Source organism: Garra rufa, chromosome 1, assembly GCF_049309525.1.
Source record: "Garra rufa chromosome 1, GarRuf1.0, whole genome shotgun sequence".
Lineage (NCBI taxonomy): Eukaryota > Metazoa > Chordata > Actinopteri > Cypriniformes > Cyprinidae > Garra > Garra rufa.
In genome coordinates this window covers 97,921,128-97,935,833 of record NC_133361.1, presented here as the reverse complement: position 1 = coordinate 97,935,833, position 14,706 = coordinate 97,921,128, and the positions used below count along the sequence as shown (strand labels likewise).

The 14,706-nt window shown below is 42.8% G+C and overlaps 6 non-coding genes across 6 annotated transcripts; 3 read left to right on the top strand and 3 right to left on the bottom strand.

The window, feature by feature from the left end:
- The first annotated feature begins 168 nt into the window (after window positions 1–168).
- trnas-gcu (transfer RNA serine (anticodon GCU)) lies at window positions 169–250 on the top strand. Its single transcript has one exon. It is a non-coding gene; the product is annotated as a tRNA-Ser (tRNA).
- A 485-nt stretch (window positions 251–735) lies between these two features.
- On the bottom strand, window positions 736–875 carry LOC141285443 (U4 spliceosomal RNA). The gene has a single exon (XR_012338609.1). It is a non-coding gene; the product is annotated as a U4 spliceosomal RNA (small nuclear RNA).
- A 5,483-nt stretch (window positions 876–6,358) lies between these two features.
- On the bottom strand, window positions 6,359–6,499 carry LOC141283672 (U4 spliceosomal RNA). The gene has a single exon (XR_012338190.1). It is a non-coding gene; the product is annotated as a U4 spliceosomal RNA (small nuclear RNA).
- Window positions 6,500–8,037: 1,538 nt separating this feature from the next.
- On the bottom strand, window positions 8,038–8,111 carry trnan-guu (transfer RNA asparagine (anticodon GUU)). Its single transcript has one exon. It is a non-coding gene; the product is annotated as a tRNA-Asn (tRNA).
- A 2,628-nt stretch (window positions 8,112–10,739) lies between these two features.
- On the top strand, window positions 10,740–10,811 carry trnaw-cca (transfer RNA tryptophan (anticodon CCA)). Its single transcript has one exon. It is a non-coding gene; the product is annotated as a tRNA-Trp (tRNA).
- A 1,169-nt stretch (window positions 10,812–11,980) lies between these two features.
- On the top strand, window positions 11,981–12,052 carry trnaw-cca (transfer RNA tryptophan (anticodon CCA)). The gene has a single exon. It is a non-coding gene; the product is annotated as a tRNA-Trp (tRNA).
- The last annotated feature ends 2,654 nt before the right edge of the window (window positions 12,053–14,706 follow it).

Sequence of the window (14,706 nt, the reverse complement as noted above, 5' to 3'; positions counted from 1 at the left end):
GTCGTTCGGTTCCTTCAGCACTGGACCTTAATCCAGGTCCTGGGGACCCCATGCTAAACTTTTTGTGTGTCCTCCTTATCTAACACACTCAGTTCAGTTCTTAGAGTTCTCTACTAATGAACTGATGATCTGAATCAGGAGTGCTAAATAAAAAATGCCACGTAAAATGACGAGGTGGCCGAGTGGTTAAGGCGATGGACTGCTAATCCATTGTGCTCTGCACGCGTGGGTTCGAATCCCATCCTCGTCGTTCGGCTCCTTTAGCAGTAGTCCTAGAGACCCCACTCTGCACTTTTTGAGTGTCCTCCTTATCTGACACACTCAGTTCAGTTCACTGAGTGCTCTACTAATGAGCTGATGGTCTGAATCGGGAGTGTTAAATAAAAGGACCACGGAAAGTGACGAGGTGGTCGAGTGGTTAAGGCGATGCAAGGCTAATCCGTTGTGCTGGGCACACCTTGGTTTGTGTGGGTTTGAATCCCATCCTCTTCATTTGATGATTTAGCACCACTGAAAGCCCACCGGAACAGACAGGCCCAACCTGTTTACGATGGGTAGCGGTGAGCTGTAATTGTGCTGTACTTTAATGATACCTGCAGCGAAGTCTTGAGAGCATATTGACAAAACAACAAATCTTCTGGCTCCGGCACGCTATGATCTGTAGACACCTCTTTGACGAGGACCAACAACCAGCCACTCCAACAAAACGAAGCAAAACTGTCTTTTTCAAGAAGCGTCCAGAGAGACCGGCAAAAACTGTCGAAGCTGACTGTATTTCAAATCATCCCGATGGGATATCGGGGAAAGTTTTCAACCAGCAATGATCACACCTCAGATAAACCACACAAGCTACAACACTGCCTCTGCGATAGAATACCGGTGACGGTCGTGACCTTTTCGTGCACCTACGTGGATGTGAACCGACAAGGTGGTAGCAAGCTGGATGAGCCCCAGAGACAGATCATCAGTGAAGACCTCTTCACCTAGACGGCCATCGACGCAAGACTGTGAAAACCAGATCCTCTCCAATCTGACACTGTGGCAACATGGAACTTTTGCATCTACATTAATATTAGTCTGTTTCTTCTTATTCTGAGGTCACCGTAGCCGCCAGATCCATTCTGTATTCCGATCAGATGGTCACTGCAGTCCCCCGGATCCAGTCCGTACCAAGAGCAGATGGTGGATCAGCACCTTCAGCCGAATGTCAGCGGATACCATGTCAACTAGATGAGCCCTAGAGACAAATCATCAGTAAAGAATGAATCCACATGCCACAGCAAACTCGAGCTGGTGAAAATGTTCATCAAACACCCGCCGCTGACTTCTTTTAAAACAAGCCAGCTTATTGAAGGTGCACAGGATAAACGCCCTGAGAAAGCTGTGCCTCGCAACCCTAAGAACGGCATAGGCGTTAGTGGACACCTGACGCGCGTGCGTGCAAAACACCAGCAATTCACACGTCCCTGGGTGGGCTCGAACCACCAACCTTTCGGTTAACAGCCGAACGCGCTAACCGATTGCGCCAAAGCTGGGGAACAATAGTCTGTTAAGGGGGGGGAAGAAAAGGAAGGAGGGGGGAGAAGAGGGGGAAAAGAGAAAAAGAAAGAAAAGGAAAAAATGAGGAGAAAAGAAGTGAAAGGGAATTTTATCTCTTTGTCCTTTAAAGCAATGTTTTTGTAGTGTATATTTACAATAAATTATCTGAAAAAAAAAAAATGTTTTCTCTATTTTCCTGTACATTTATATGGGGGTAAGGATGATCACAAGCTTCCCAGTTCATATTACAGTGTTGCCAAAGATTGAAGTGTTTACTGAATGTTTTATTTATCAGTAATTATCACATAAATAATGTCCAAATGAATGAAATCATTTTTGAAATGACAAATTAATATTTTATTAGATTTATATTACTGATTATTGATATTTTATTCAAAGTTTTTGCACTTTAAATATATTTCTGCTGTAGTTATGTTCTAAAACTTATAGTACAAAAAATTGTACATTTATGTATTAAATCATCCCCAAATTTATCAACATTTTTAAAAGGGCGTATAACTGTTTAATGATACTGTAACAATGACAAACAAAAAGAGTTATTTGATCATGACCAAACTTTTATTTTTCAATCAGTCAAAGCCAATTATTCATTATTCTTTTTTTTTTTTTTTTTTTTTATTCTTGTAGTTATGTTGCATGTGCAGAAAACAGAATATTACCTCTTAATAATAATTTGCAAGTGCAAAAGAACAGAAAACAGAACTATACATATAAACAAAACCGTCCAATGTCCATGGCTCTTGTGCATTAACTGCAAGTGAAAAGAACAGAAAGCACAAAACAATACAAACGAATAAAACTTTAAAATATTAATGATTCCTGTCCTGTGCATGTTTTGCAAGTACTAAAGAACAGAAAACCAAACTATACTATTAAATAAAACTGTCTTAATGTCCATGGCACTAGTGCATTCATTGCAAGTTCAAAAGAACAGAAAGCAGAAAACAATGCACATAAATAAAACTTTATCCCCTTTCTTTTTTGGACTCTTATGGATGGCACAGAGCTTGAAATGGTCTCTATCAGGAGACAACAATCTGGCCACTGGGCACGTGGGGCAGTGGTGGTGGATGTATGCCTCTTCACGCTCTCCACTCCCGAAATCCAGCAGGTTCTGCCAACTATATTGCTCACCTAAGCAGAGAGAGCATATAATACATGGCAAATGAGAAAACAAAACAAGTGGTAGTGTTAACATATGACAGGTCAAGAAGAGAAACTGACCTGATGGTTGGTGAGAGCCAGAGATGGCTGATTCCTGAGCTCCACAAGATACTCCGCAAGGCCGTCCACTTTGTCCAGCACACCAGCACTAGCCAAAGCCTGTGAGAAAAATACAACAAAAAGAAAAAAATGAAATCAACAACATTATGAGTACAGTGAAGTGGGACAAAAAACCCAAAACAAATAAATATATATATTTTTCTAGATGTTTTTTTTTTGTCAACTTCAGACAAAAAGCAACAGGTCAGCACAAATTATTATGTTTTCCCTAGAAATTTTACAGTATTACATAAAACATAATTACATACATACATTAAACGAGACATTTACATACCACAGACTCGTCAGGGGATGCTGAGACACCTGGCGTGAAGGAGGCATCAGGCTGAGTGGAGGACAGAGAGAAGCTTGGGTCATCAGTAAGACTCGACTCAGTAATGTCAAGTGTTTGGTCCACCCTGAAGCCCTCGTCTTCTTCATCCTCACCTTCATCCACATCCTCCAGCATGTTCTCTGTCTCTTCTGAGTCAGGGTCCACTACCAGGGGCTGTCCAGTCTGACGCAGGAGGTAGTCAACACCAAGCAGCTCTCCTATGAAAAAAATAATAATAAAAGAAAACACACAAATACAGGATCAGTCAAAAGTTTGGACACATTACTATTTTTAATGTTTTTGAAAGAAGTGTCTTATGCTCATCAGTCCTGCATTTATTAAATAAAAAATATAAAAAACATTAATAATATTATAAAATGTTAATACAGTTTAAATTTACAGTTACATGTACTTTAAATTTTTTTTGTCATCAACGCTGAATAAATTTAGCAATCATTTTAGAAATCAGTAAAAAGTTATATTAAGAACAGCATTAGAAATCAAATATGAAATCTTCTGTAACGATACACAGTACTGTTCAAAAAAATTTTTTTAAAGAAATTAATTCTGTTGTTTTTAACTTTTTATTCATCAATGAATTCTGCAAAACGTATCACAGTTTTCATTAAAAAATAAATACAAATATGCAGTACAAATTATATTGCTGTTTTTTCTGTATTTTGGATCAAATAAATGCAGGCTGAATGAGCAAAAGACACTTCTTTCAAAAACATTAAACACAGTCACGTGTAAAAATGTTTGACAAATAATGTACACATTCATATTCTACAATGAGATACAGGTAACTTTACCTTCTGGCAGAGGTTGTACAACTTCTGCTGCCGTGGTGCTGGTCTGTTGCCTCCAGACGGACAAACCCCAGAGCTGGCAAAAGTCCTCAACCTGGCCATCCACTCGCCATCACCCATGACCTTGTGGCAATTATGCATAATTTACTGTTATTACTATAGTAAATACATATAGCATGTATTAATCACAATGTGAAATAAAGTGCATTGTTAGTTAATCACATTAAATGTTAATTAGAAATGATAATGTCTACAACTACACATATTTTTTAAATCCAAATCAAACTTTAAATAGAATAGATGTGTTTACTATGCAAAACTACAGGCAAATGGTGTTTTATATATGTGAGATTATAGGTTAATCATGGAAACAAAACATGATTACTACACTTTCACTATAGTAAAAGCATGGTAAATTACTTGATTATTTATATTAAGACTGTGTTTACACTTAAAGAACGAGTAAACTGAGTTTAATAAGTACGATTACAGGCACAATTATGTTTAATATGTGAGATTTTAGGCAAGTCATGAAAAGAAAACATGATTACTACACTTTCACTATAGTAAAACCATGGTAAATGACGAAAAACACAACGTTTTTTGTTGTTGCTGTTCATTCAGATTTTCATTTATAGTAAGACTGTGTTCATACAGTTGTAATCGATCAGCCAAAAACACAACATGGTTCCTACGCTTTCACTATAGTAAAAACAAGGTAAATTGTCATAAGGGATGACTGCACTTACAGCTGAAACGCGTTTTTTTCCCCCATTTAAATCGAACTTAAGAACGTGTAAATAGATTTTAGAAAGTTAGATTTCATTTAAACTGTTTCATTATGGGCAATTCGCGAGTCAAAAGTTTGTGAACGCCAAACACGGATGAACGACGGACGAAAACGTAACGAGTTACCAATTGAGAACATTGTAAACAGAGAGGAAGAAAGTAGAAAACATGTATTACTTACTTTGAAAAGTTATCCTATATTCTGTTCGTCTGATTTTTGAACCTGACTTAGAATGAAACTAAGCACGGTGAGTGGCTCTCAACAATGGAGCTTGAGTGATGCGATTGGCGCCTCGTCCATTCTCACAATGGACGGCGAGCGACGCGATTGGCTCTCATCCATTCTCACAATGGACGGCGAGCGACGCAATTGGCTCTCATCCATTCTCACAATGGACAGCGAGATCGGCGATTGGACGAGGAGACGGCCGCGGAAACAGACGATCCTGCTCCAGGTAGCGCCACAGAGACAGCAGCTGTTGCTTGCTGCCGCCGGATCACCGGTGTAAAAGCAAGGGTTAGGGTTAGCGATAGGGATTAATATTGCTCGCACTAACAGCGACATCTGTTTTGAAAGATGTTTCCGGAGCTCGCAAAATCCACTCAGCCTGCGCGGCGAATGGGCACGCTGGAGCCCGCCACCCTTTTGGGAAGAAAGAGAGTCAACAGAGCCGCCCAACGTGGGGCTCGAACCCACGACTCTGAGATTAAGAGTCTCATGTTCTACCGACTGAGCTAGCCGGGCTGGTCGTTGGCTTCTTCACCGGGTCGGACCCAGTTTTCATCGGCCCCCAAATTACACAGGCGAAACGGAGGCTCTCGCGTTGTGCGAGACTGTCGAGCCCTCCCCGTGGGTAGGGCTTAGAGCAGGCTTAGAGTTTTCTTCTGTCGGTTTTGACCCAATCTGTTTTTGGGAAGCGCAGTTTGACCCAGCAGTGCGGGCCAACAACACGTTCTGTTTTGCCGCGTGAAGGCGGGTCAATGCTTTGGACAGCGTATGGTTGAGATGTGATTTTCCACCAATTTGGGGCACCTTTCTTAAGGAAATCAAGGATGATTTCATGGGAAATGGCAAACTGCTGTAGCGTTTGGCTAACAAGCCAAAGCTACAAAGGATGTACCGGTGCCCCGTCGTCCGAGCAGAATCCACATTCGGCCGTAATCGGAGGTTACTACTAACGTTCGATTGTGTCTCATAGGGAGTTTGACGCAGGGCCTCAGTGGAAAACAGGCCCTCGGCGGCTGAAACAAAAGACGAAGAAGGCATCCACATGCACATGGTTCAGGAGTGTTAAACAAAGAAACCACGCAAGATGACGAGGTGGTCCAGCGGGTAAGGCGGTGGAAGGCTAATACATTGTGCTCGACATGCACTGGAAGCTTTAGCGCCACTGAGAGCCCACCGGACCAGACAGGCCCAACCTGTTTACGATGGGTAACGGTGAGCTGTAATTGCGCTGCAGTTTAATGATACCCGTCTTGAGGACATATTTACAAAACAACAAGCCTTCTGGCTCTGGCGCTCAATCATCAGCAGACACCTTTCCGACGAGAAACAAAACCTAAACGAAACAAGGCTATTTTTTCTCAACAATACTCTAAGCCTCCAGAGAGGCTAGCAAAAATTGCCAAAGCTGACTGTATTTCAAGTCATCCTGGCGGGGTATTGGGTAAAGTTTTCAACCAGCAATGATCGCGCCTCGGATAAACCTCATAGGCTACAATATTGCCTCTGCGAAAGAATGCCGGCGACGGTCGTGACCTTTGCAGGCACCTACGTGGATGTGAACCGACAAGGTGGTAGCAAGCTTTAAACTGCCGCACAAACAGTCTCCTGGCACGGGTTGCTGCACCGTGTTTCTACGGAACAGATTAGAGGTGTGTAAAAGACGGCTCATTCACTATTCCCTCTGTGCTCAAAACAGACTGCTGAAAGTACAGCAGCAGCAGCTGAAAAGGTCCGCAGCATGGCCTCTCTCAGTCAGCAAGGGGGCGGGGAGGCCGAGTGGTTAAGGCGATGGACTGCTAATCCCATCCTTGTCGTTCGGTTCCTTTAGCACTGGACCATAATCTAGGTCCTGGGGACCCCATGCTGAACTTTTTGTGTGTCCTCCTTATCTAACACACTCAGTTCAGTTCTTTGAGTTCTCTACTAATGAGCTGATGATCTCAATCGCGAGTGCTAAATAAAAGACGCCACGTAATACGACGAGGTGGCCGAGTGGTTAAGGCGATGGACTGCTAATCCATTGTGCTCTGCACGCGAGGGTTCGAATCCCATCCTCGTCGTTCGGTACATTTAGCAGCGGTCCTGGGGACCCCACTCTGCAATTTTTGTGTGTCTTCCCTATCTGACACACTCAGTTCAGTTCACTGAGCGCTCTACTGATGAGCTGGTGGTCTGAATCGGGAGTGTTAAACAAAAGGACCGCGCAAAACGAAAGGTGGTCGAGTGGTTAAGGCGATGCAAGGCTAGCCCGTTGTGCTCGGCACGCCTTGGTTTGTGTGGGTTCGAATCCCATCCTCTTCATTTGATGCTTTAGCACCACTGAGAGCCCACCGGAACAGACAGGCCCAACCTGTTTACGATGGGTAGCGGCGAGCTGTGATTGTGCTGTAGTTTATTGATACCTGCCGCAAAGTCTTGAGAACATATTGACAAAACAACGAGTCTTCTGGCTCCGGCACGCTATGATCGGTGGACACCTCTTTGACGAGGACCAACAACCAGCCACGCCAATAAAAGGAAACAAAACAAAGCAAGACTATCTTTCTCAACAAGCCTCCAGAGAGACTGGCAAAAATTGCCGATGCTGACTGTATTTCAAGTCATCCCGGTGGGGTATTGGGTATTGACTTTGTGGCAACATGGAACTTTTGCATCTACATTAATATTAGTCTGTTTCTTCTTATTCTGAGGTCACCGTAGCCACCAGATCCATTCTGTATTCCGATCTGATGGTCACTACAGTCCCCCGGTTCCAGTCCGTACCAAGAGCAGATGGTGGATCAGCACCTTCAGCCGAATGTCAGCGGATACTATGTCAACTAGATGAGCCCCAGAGACAGATCATCAGTAAAGAAGGCATCCACATGCCACAGCAAACTACTCGAGCTGGTGAAAATGTTCACCAAATGCCCGCCGCTGAGTTCTTTTAAAACAAGCCAGCTTATTGAAGGTGCACAAGATAAACGCCCTGAGAAAGCTGTGCCTCGCAACCCTAAGAATGGCATAGGCGTTAGTGGACACCTGACGCGCGTGCAAAACTCCGGCATTTCACACGTCCCTGGGTGGGCTCGAACCACCAACCTTTCGGTTAACAGCCGAACGCGCTAACCGATTGCGCCACAGAGACAGCCGCTGTTGCTTGCTGCCGCCGGATCACCGGTGTAAAAGCAAGGGTTAGGGTTAGCGATAGGGATTAATATTGCTCGCACTAACAGCGACATCTGTTTTGAAAGATGTTTCCAGAGCTCGCAAAATCCACTCAGCCTGCGCGGCGAATGGGCACGCTGGAGCCCGCCACCCTTTTGGGAAGAAAGAGAGTCAACAGAGCCGCCCAACGTGGGGCTCGAACCCACGACCCTGAGATTAAGAGTCTCATGTTCTAACAACTGAGCTAGCTGGGCTGGTCGTGGGCTTCTTCACCGGGTCGGACCCAGTTTTCATCGGCCCCCAAATTACACAGGCGAAACGGAGGCTCTCGCGTTGTGCGAGACTGTCGAGCCCTCCCCGTGGGTAGGGCTTAGAGCAGGCTTAGAGTTTTCTTCTGTCGGTTTTGACCCAATCTGTTTTTGGGAAGCGCAGTTTGACCCAGCAGTGCGGGCCAACAACACGTTCTGTTTTGCCGCGTGAAGGCGGGTCAATGCTTTGGACAGCGTATGGTTGAGATGTGATTTTCCACCAATTTGGGGCACCTTTCTTAAGGAAATCAAGGATGATTTCATGGGAAATGGCAAACTGCTGTAGCGTTTGGCTAACAAGCCAAAGCTACAAAGGATGTACCGGTGCCCCGTCGTCCGAGCAGAATCCACATTCGGCCGTAATCGGAGGTTACTACTAACGTTCGATTGTGTCTCATAGGGAGTTTGACGCAGGGCCTCAGTGGAAAACAGGCCCTCGGCGGCTGAAACAAAAGACGAAGAAGGCATCCACATGCACATGGTTCAGGAGTGTTAAACAAAGAAACCACGCAAGATGACGAGGTGGTCCAGCGGGTAAGGCGGTGGAAGGCTAATACATTGTGCTCGACATGCACTGGAAGCTTTAGCGCCACTGAGAGCCCACCGGACCAGACAGGCCCAACCTGTTTACGATGGGTAACGGTGAGCTGTAATTGCGCTGCAGTTTAATGATACCCGTCTTGAGGACATATTTACAAAACAACAAGCCTTCTGGCTCTGGCGCTCAATCATCAGCAGACACCTTTTCGACGAGAAACAAAACCTAAACGAAACAAGGCTATTTTTTCTCAACAATACTCTAAGCCTCCAGAGAGGCTAGCAAAAATTGCCGATGCTGACTGTATTTCAAGTCATCCCGGTGGGGTATTGGGTATTGACTTTGTGGCAACATGGAACTTTTGCATCTACATTAATATTAGTCTGTTTCTTCTTATTCTGAGGTCACCGTAGCCACCAGATCCATTCTGTATTCCGATCTGATGGTCACTACAGTCCCCCGGTTCCAGTCCGTACCAAGAGCAGATGGTGGATCAGCACCTTCAGCCGAATGTCAGCGGATACTATGTCAACTAGATGAGCCCCAGAGACAGATCATCAGTAAAGAAGGCATCCACATGCCACAGCAAACTACTCGAGCTGGTGAAAATGTTCACCAAATGCCCGCCGCTGAGTTCTTTTAAAACAAGCCAGCTTATTGAAGGTGCACAAGATAAACGCCCTGAGAAAGCTGTGCCTCGCAACCCTAAGAATGGCATAGGCGTTAGTGGACACCTGACGCGCGTGCAAAACTCCAGCATTTCACACGTCCCTGGGTGGGCTCGAACCTAAGGATAACCAATGTATCATCTACAGTCCTCCGCTCTACCAGCTGAGCTATCGAAGGCAGGATGACAAAAGGTGGCTTAAGCAGGAAACACCAGATAGGTTTGTGGTGTCTTGGGGTACAACGGTAGCTTGGCTGAATCCAGATCAGACGGTTGCATGTTCCAATCACATCAGTTGATCTCTTCTTGACATCCATAGTATAAAGTCTACAGCCCTTTACCGTGACTGATTTGCAAATTGAATCAAAGCAATTAAGCAAGGAACGCCAACTTGTTTTCTCGACCTCGTGGCCGCGACAGAGTGCGCCTGACCCCGGATCGGGAGGTTGCGTGTTCCAATTATGTTGAGGTCAAGCGAACTGTTCTTGACTTTGTGAGTGTAAAGACTAGCGGATTTGCATAGTTTATCAAAGTGCTTTAGCATGAAACACTAAATAATTTTTCCGCTATCTTGTAGTGCAACGGTAGAGTGTCTGGCTCCAAATCACCTTGAGGTCAGACGATCTGTTTTTGATCTGAGTATAAAGTCCAACATCAAGAGTGTTCCTTGAGCACCGTATATTTACTGAGTTGCATTCTGTGTCAAGGCGGTTAAGCAAAATACATCACCTCTGGGTTCAGGACCTCGTGGCGCAATGGTAGCGCGTCTGGCCCCAAATCACCTTGAGGTCAGACGATCTGTTTTTGATCTCCTGAGTATGAAGTCCAACATCAAGAGTGTTCCTTGAGCACCGTATATTTACTGATTTGCATTCTGTGTCAAGGCGGTTAAGCAAAATACATCACCTCTGGGTTCAGGACCTCGTGGCGCAACGGTAGCGCGTCTGGCCCCAAATCACCTTGAGGTCAGACGATCTGTTTTTGATCTCCTGAGTATGAAGTCAAACATCAAGAATGTTCCTTGAGCACCGTATATTTACTGATTTGCATTCTGTGTCAAGGTGGTTAAGCAAAATACATCACCTCTGGGTTCAGGACCTCGTGGCGCAACGGTAGCGCGTCTGACTCCAGATCAGAAGGTTGCGTGTTCAAATCACGTCGGGGTCATGTGATTTCTTGTTGACTTCTAATGTGAAAAGAAGTCCTGTCGTTGTGTGCTGCAGTGGTTTCCAATCCCACCGCTCTGTATGTCTCCCTTATTAAACACACCTGATTAAGATCATTAGCTAGTTAGGAGAGAGCTCCATGAGCTCATCTGGGTGTGTCAGAAAAAGGAGACAGACAAAAATGCAGGGCCGCGTCTTCCAGAGTCATCGTAAGCCTAAGTTGATTGCAACTCTATTGGTTTCAATGCGTCTACGTTGTATGAAGGATTGCAACGCTTTTGGGAAACACAGCCCAGAGCAGGGGGTCCCCAGGATCAGGATTGAAAATCACCAGTGTACTGTGATAGATTTGTGTCTTGACCTGTTATTTTTATTAAGCCTGAGATCTCATGTAATAACCATTCCTGTCATTGTGTACTGTGACAGATCTGCCTCTTGACGTGTTGCTTTTGCATATCTTGCCCTGCAATCTCTGAAGAAATCATGGAAACATCTACGTGCCGAATTCAAAAGCCAGCTCCTTCGAGCCGGAATCGAACCAGTGACCTAAGGATAGCCAATGTATCATCTACAGTCCTCCGCTCTACCAGCTGAGCTATCGAAGGCAGGATGACAAAAGGTGGCTTAAGCAGAAAACACCAGATAGGTTTGTGGTGTCTTGGGGTACAACGGTAGCTTGGCTGAATCCAGATCAGACGGTTGCATGTTCCAATCACATCAGTTGATCTCTTCTTGACATCCATAGTATAAAGTCTACAGCCCTTTACCGTGACTGATTTGCAAATTGAATCAAAGCAATTAAGCAAGGAACGCCGACTTGTTTTCTCGACCTCGTGGCCGCGACAGAGTGCGCCTGACCCCGGATCGGGAGGTTGCGTGTTCCAATTATGTTGAGGTCAAGCGAACTGTTCTTGACTTTGTGAGTGTAAAGACTAGCGGATTTGCATAGTTTATCAAAGTGCTTTAGCATGAAACACTAAATAATTTTTCCGCTATCTTGTAGTGCAACGGTAGAGTGTCTGGCTCCAAATCACCTTGAGGTCAGACGATCTGTTTTTTATCTCCTGAGTATAAAGTCCAACATCAAGAGTGTTCCTTGAGCACCGTATATTTACTGATTTGCATTCTGTGTCAAAGGGGTTAAGCAAAATACATCACCTCTGGGTTCAGGACCTCGTGGCGCAAAGGTAGCGCGTCTGACTCCAGATCAGAAGGTTGCGTGTTCAAATCACGTCGGGGTCATGCGATTTCTTGTTGACTTCTAATGTGAAAAGAGGTCCTGTCATTGTGTGCTGCAGTGGTTTCCAATCCCACCACTCTCTATGTCTCCCTTATTAAACACACCTGATTCAGATCATTAGCTCGTTAGGAGAGAGCTCCATGAACTCATCTGGTTGTGTCAGAAAAAGGAGACAGACAAAATATGCAGGGCCGCGTTTTCCAGAGTCATCGTAACCCTAAGTTGATTGTAACTCTATTGGTTTCAATGCGTCTACGTTGTATTAAGGATTGCAATGCTTTTGGGAAACACAGCCCAGAGCAGGGGGTCACCTGCGGTGATGCACTTAAAAAAAAAAAAGCCCCTTAATTAATAGCGTTTTCATTGTGTTAGAATGACCATAAAACTGATATGACAGCTTGGATATGTTTTGTTTTTTAAAAATATTTATTCATTAGATTCATTTACATAATAATTGTTATGAAATACTTAAAAGTAAAGCACACAAATGTTCACTCTAAAAAAGTTAATGTCAGTCAAAATGTCTGGTATGATCAAGTTTACCAGACAAAATTTCATATAATTTTGGTGTTTATTATGCACTGTAACATGCATGCAAATTTTTGAGCTACATATATAGGCTAATAGGCTAGTTGACACTAGTTGATAAAATGTGTTGTTGTTGTTATTATTATTATTATTATTATTATTTTGGTCAAACATTGGGAAATAAATTTGCGATATTATGTTTAATCGATAAGCAATTAGGAGATATATTTTGCTGAGTATGCTATTGTCCTGGAATCATGGCTGGTTTTGTCCTGTCTAAAACCGCCAGTAGGTGGGAGCCCAACCCTGTCATAAATGAAAGATTAATTTAAAACACAGATTCATAAAATGTCGCCTGTTTTTTTTTTTTTTACTGGATAATTTACTGGAAATTTTTGAGCCCTCAATTTTACCGGAAATACTATGTGTAGACTGCGTGCTGAGTTTTTAACTAAACCGTCCAGTCCAGTAGAAGGCGGAATATCGTCTTTTACGTTGAATACCCATTTACGAAATGGAAGCACTAGCCGTAGTCAATGCAGTGAGAAGAAAAGTTTTATCAATCAAACGCAATTTTCATCGTGGAAACTGTAATTCTTATCATTTGAGTGTGATTGACTCATTGCTTAACAATGTCCAAAGAATCGGTCAAGATAACCCAGAGAAAAACAGTGAACTCCTTGAAAGCCTAAGGATACTACAGACAGCCATGACTTCGAGGCATCAGTAAGCGCCTTCCACCGCTGCTCCGCTCATACGAACAGGTTTATTATTGATATACTATATAGTGCACAACTTGTTTTAAAGAATACGCATGGATTTCTAAAGTAATACTTTACTGTAGAACCTAGAAGATAAATTAATTTATGTATAATGGAGAGTAATACATCCAGTGGTCGAAATGGCTACAATTCACATGGGAAACTTTTGCTTTTGATGTGGGTGGTGGGGGGTGGGGACAAAGAAGTTCATCAAAGTTGTTCTAAGACAACACGGGGTATTGTTTTGGTTTTAGGACAACTTTGATCCACTTCAAATGTTTATATATGTATGTGTGTGTCTGTGTGTGTGTGTGTGTGTGTATATATATATATATATATAAAATAACTACGTAATGATAACTTGTGTTCCTAATTTAAAATGTAGGAGCATGGTCAAAAATATAAAAGCACATTCTGAGCAATGACAAAAACTATTATGAGGCAATATTTGATTCCTTTAAGTGATCTTTAGGGACACCTTTGTAAAGACATTTTTTTTAACCTGTTAGCATTTAAAACACAAGACCTGCCATCCTTCAGAGCACTCTCCAAAACTGTGCCTCCTCTAAAACACCCAAATACAGCGGCCGAGAGCTTACCATACTACAACAAATGCAGATAGTAAAAACACCAGCAAATCACTGTTCAATGTTACAAATCAATGTTACAAATCACGGAAACGCTTTCCATCACTTCTTTAGTTATGTCTTGAATACAGCATTAGCTCATGGTTTGAGTAAAGATAAGTCAGTCTTACACCTTCCAAAAGTCGTATTCAAATAAAATATATTCTAGATAAGCTTTACCGAATGATTGTTGTTAAAATGGGAAGAGACTTTTAATTAGCATAAAATGTGTTTCTGGATTAATTCACCAAACATATTGATATAAAAATCAAGATGTAAATAAACAGTTTTAGAACATTTAGCCTTATTTCTGAATATGTAGATCTAAACACAAAACATGTTACATATACAGGTCCTTTTCCAAAAATTAGCATATTGTGATAAAGTTCATTATTTTCTGTAATGTACTGATAAACATTAGACTTTCATATATTTTAGATTCATTACACACAACTGAAGTAGTTCAAGCCTTTTATTGTTTTAATATTGATGATTTTGGGCATACAGCTCATGAAAACCCAAAATTCCTATCTCAAAAAATTAGCATATCATGAAAAGGTTCTCTAAACAAGCTATTAACCTAATCATCTGAATCAACTAATTAACTCTAAACACGTGCAAAAGATTCCTGAGGCTTTTAAAAACTCCCAGCCTGGTTCATTACTCAAAACCGCAATCATGGGTAAGACATCCGACCTGACTGCTGTCCAGAAGGCCATCATTGACAACCTCAAGCAAGAG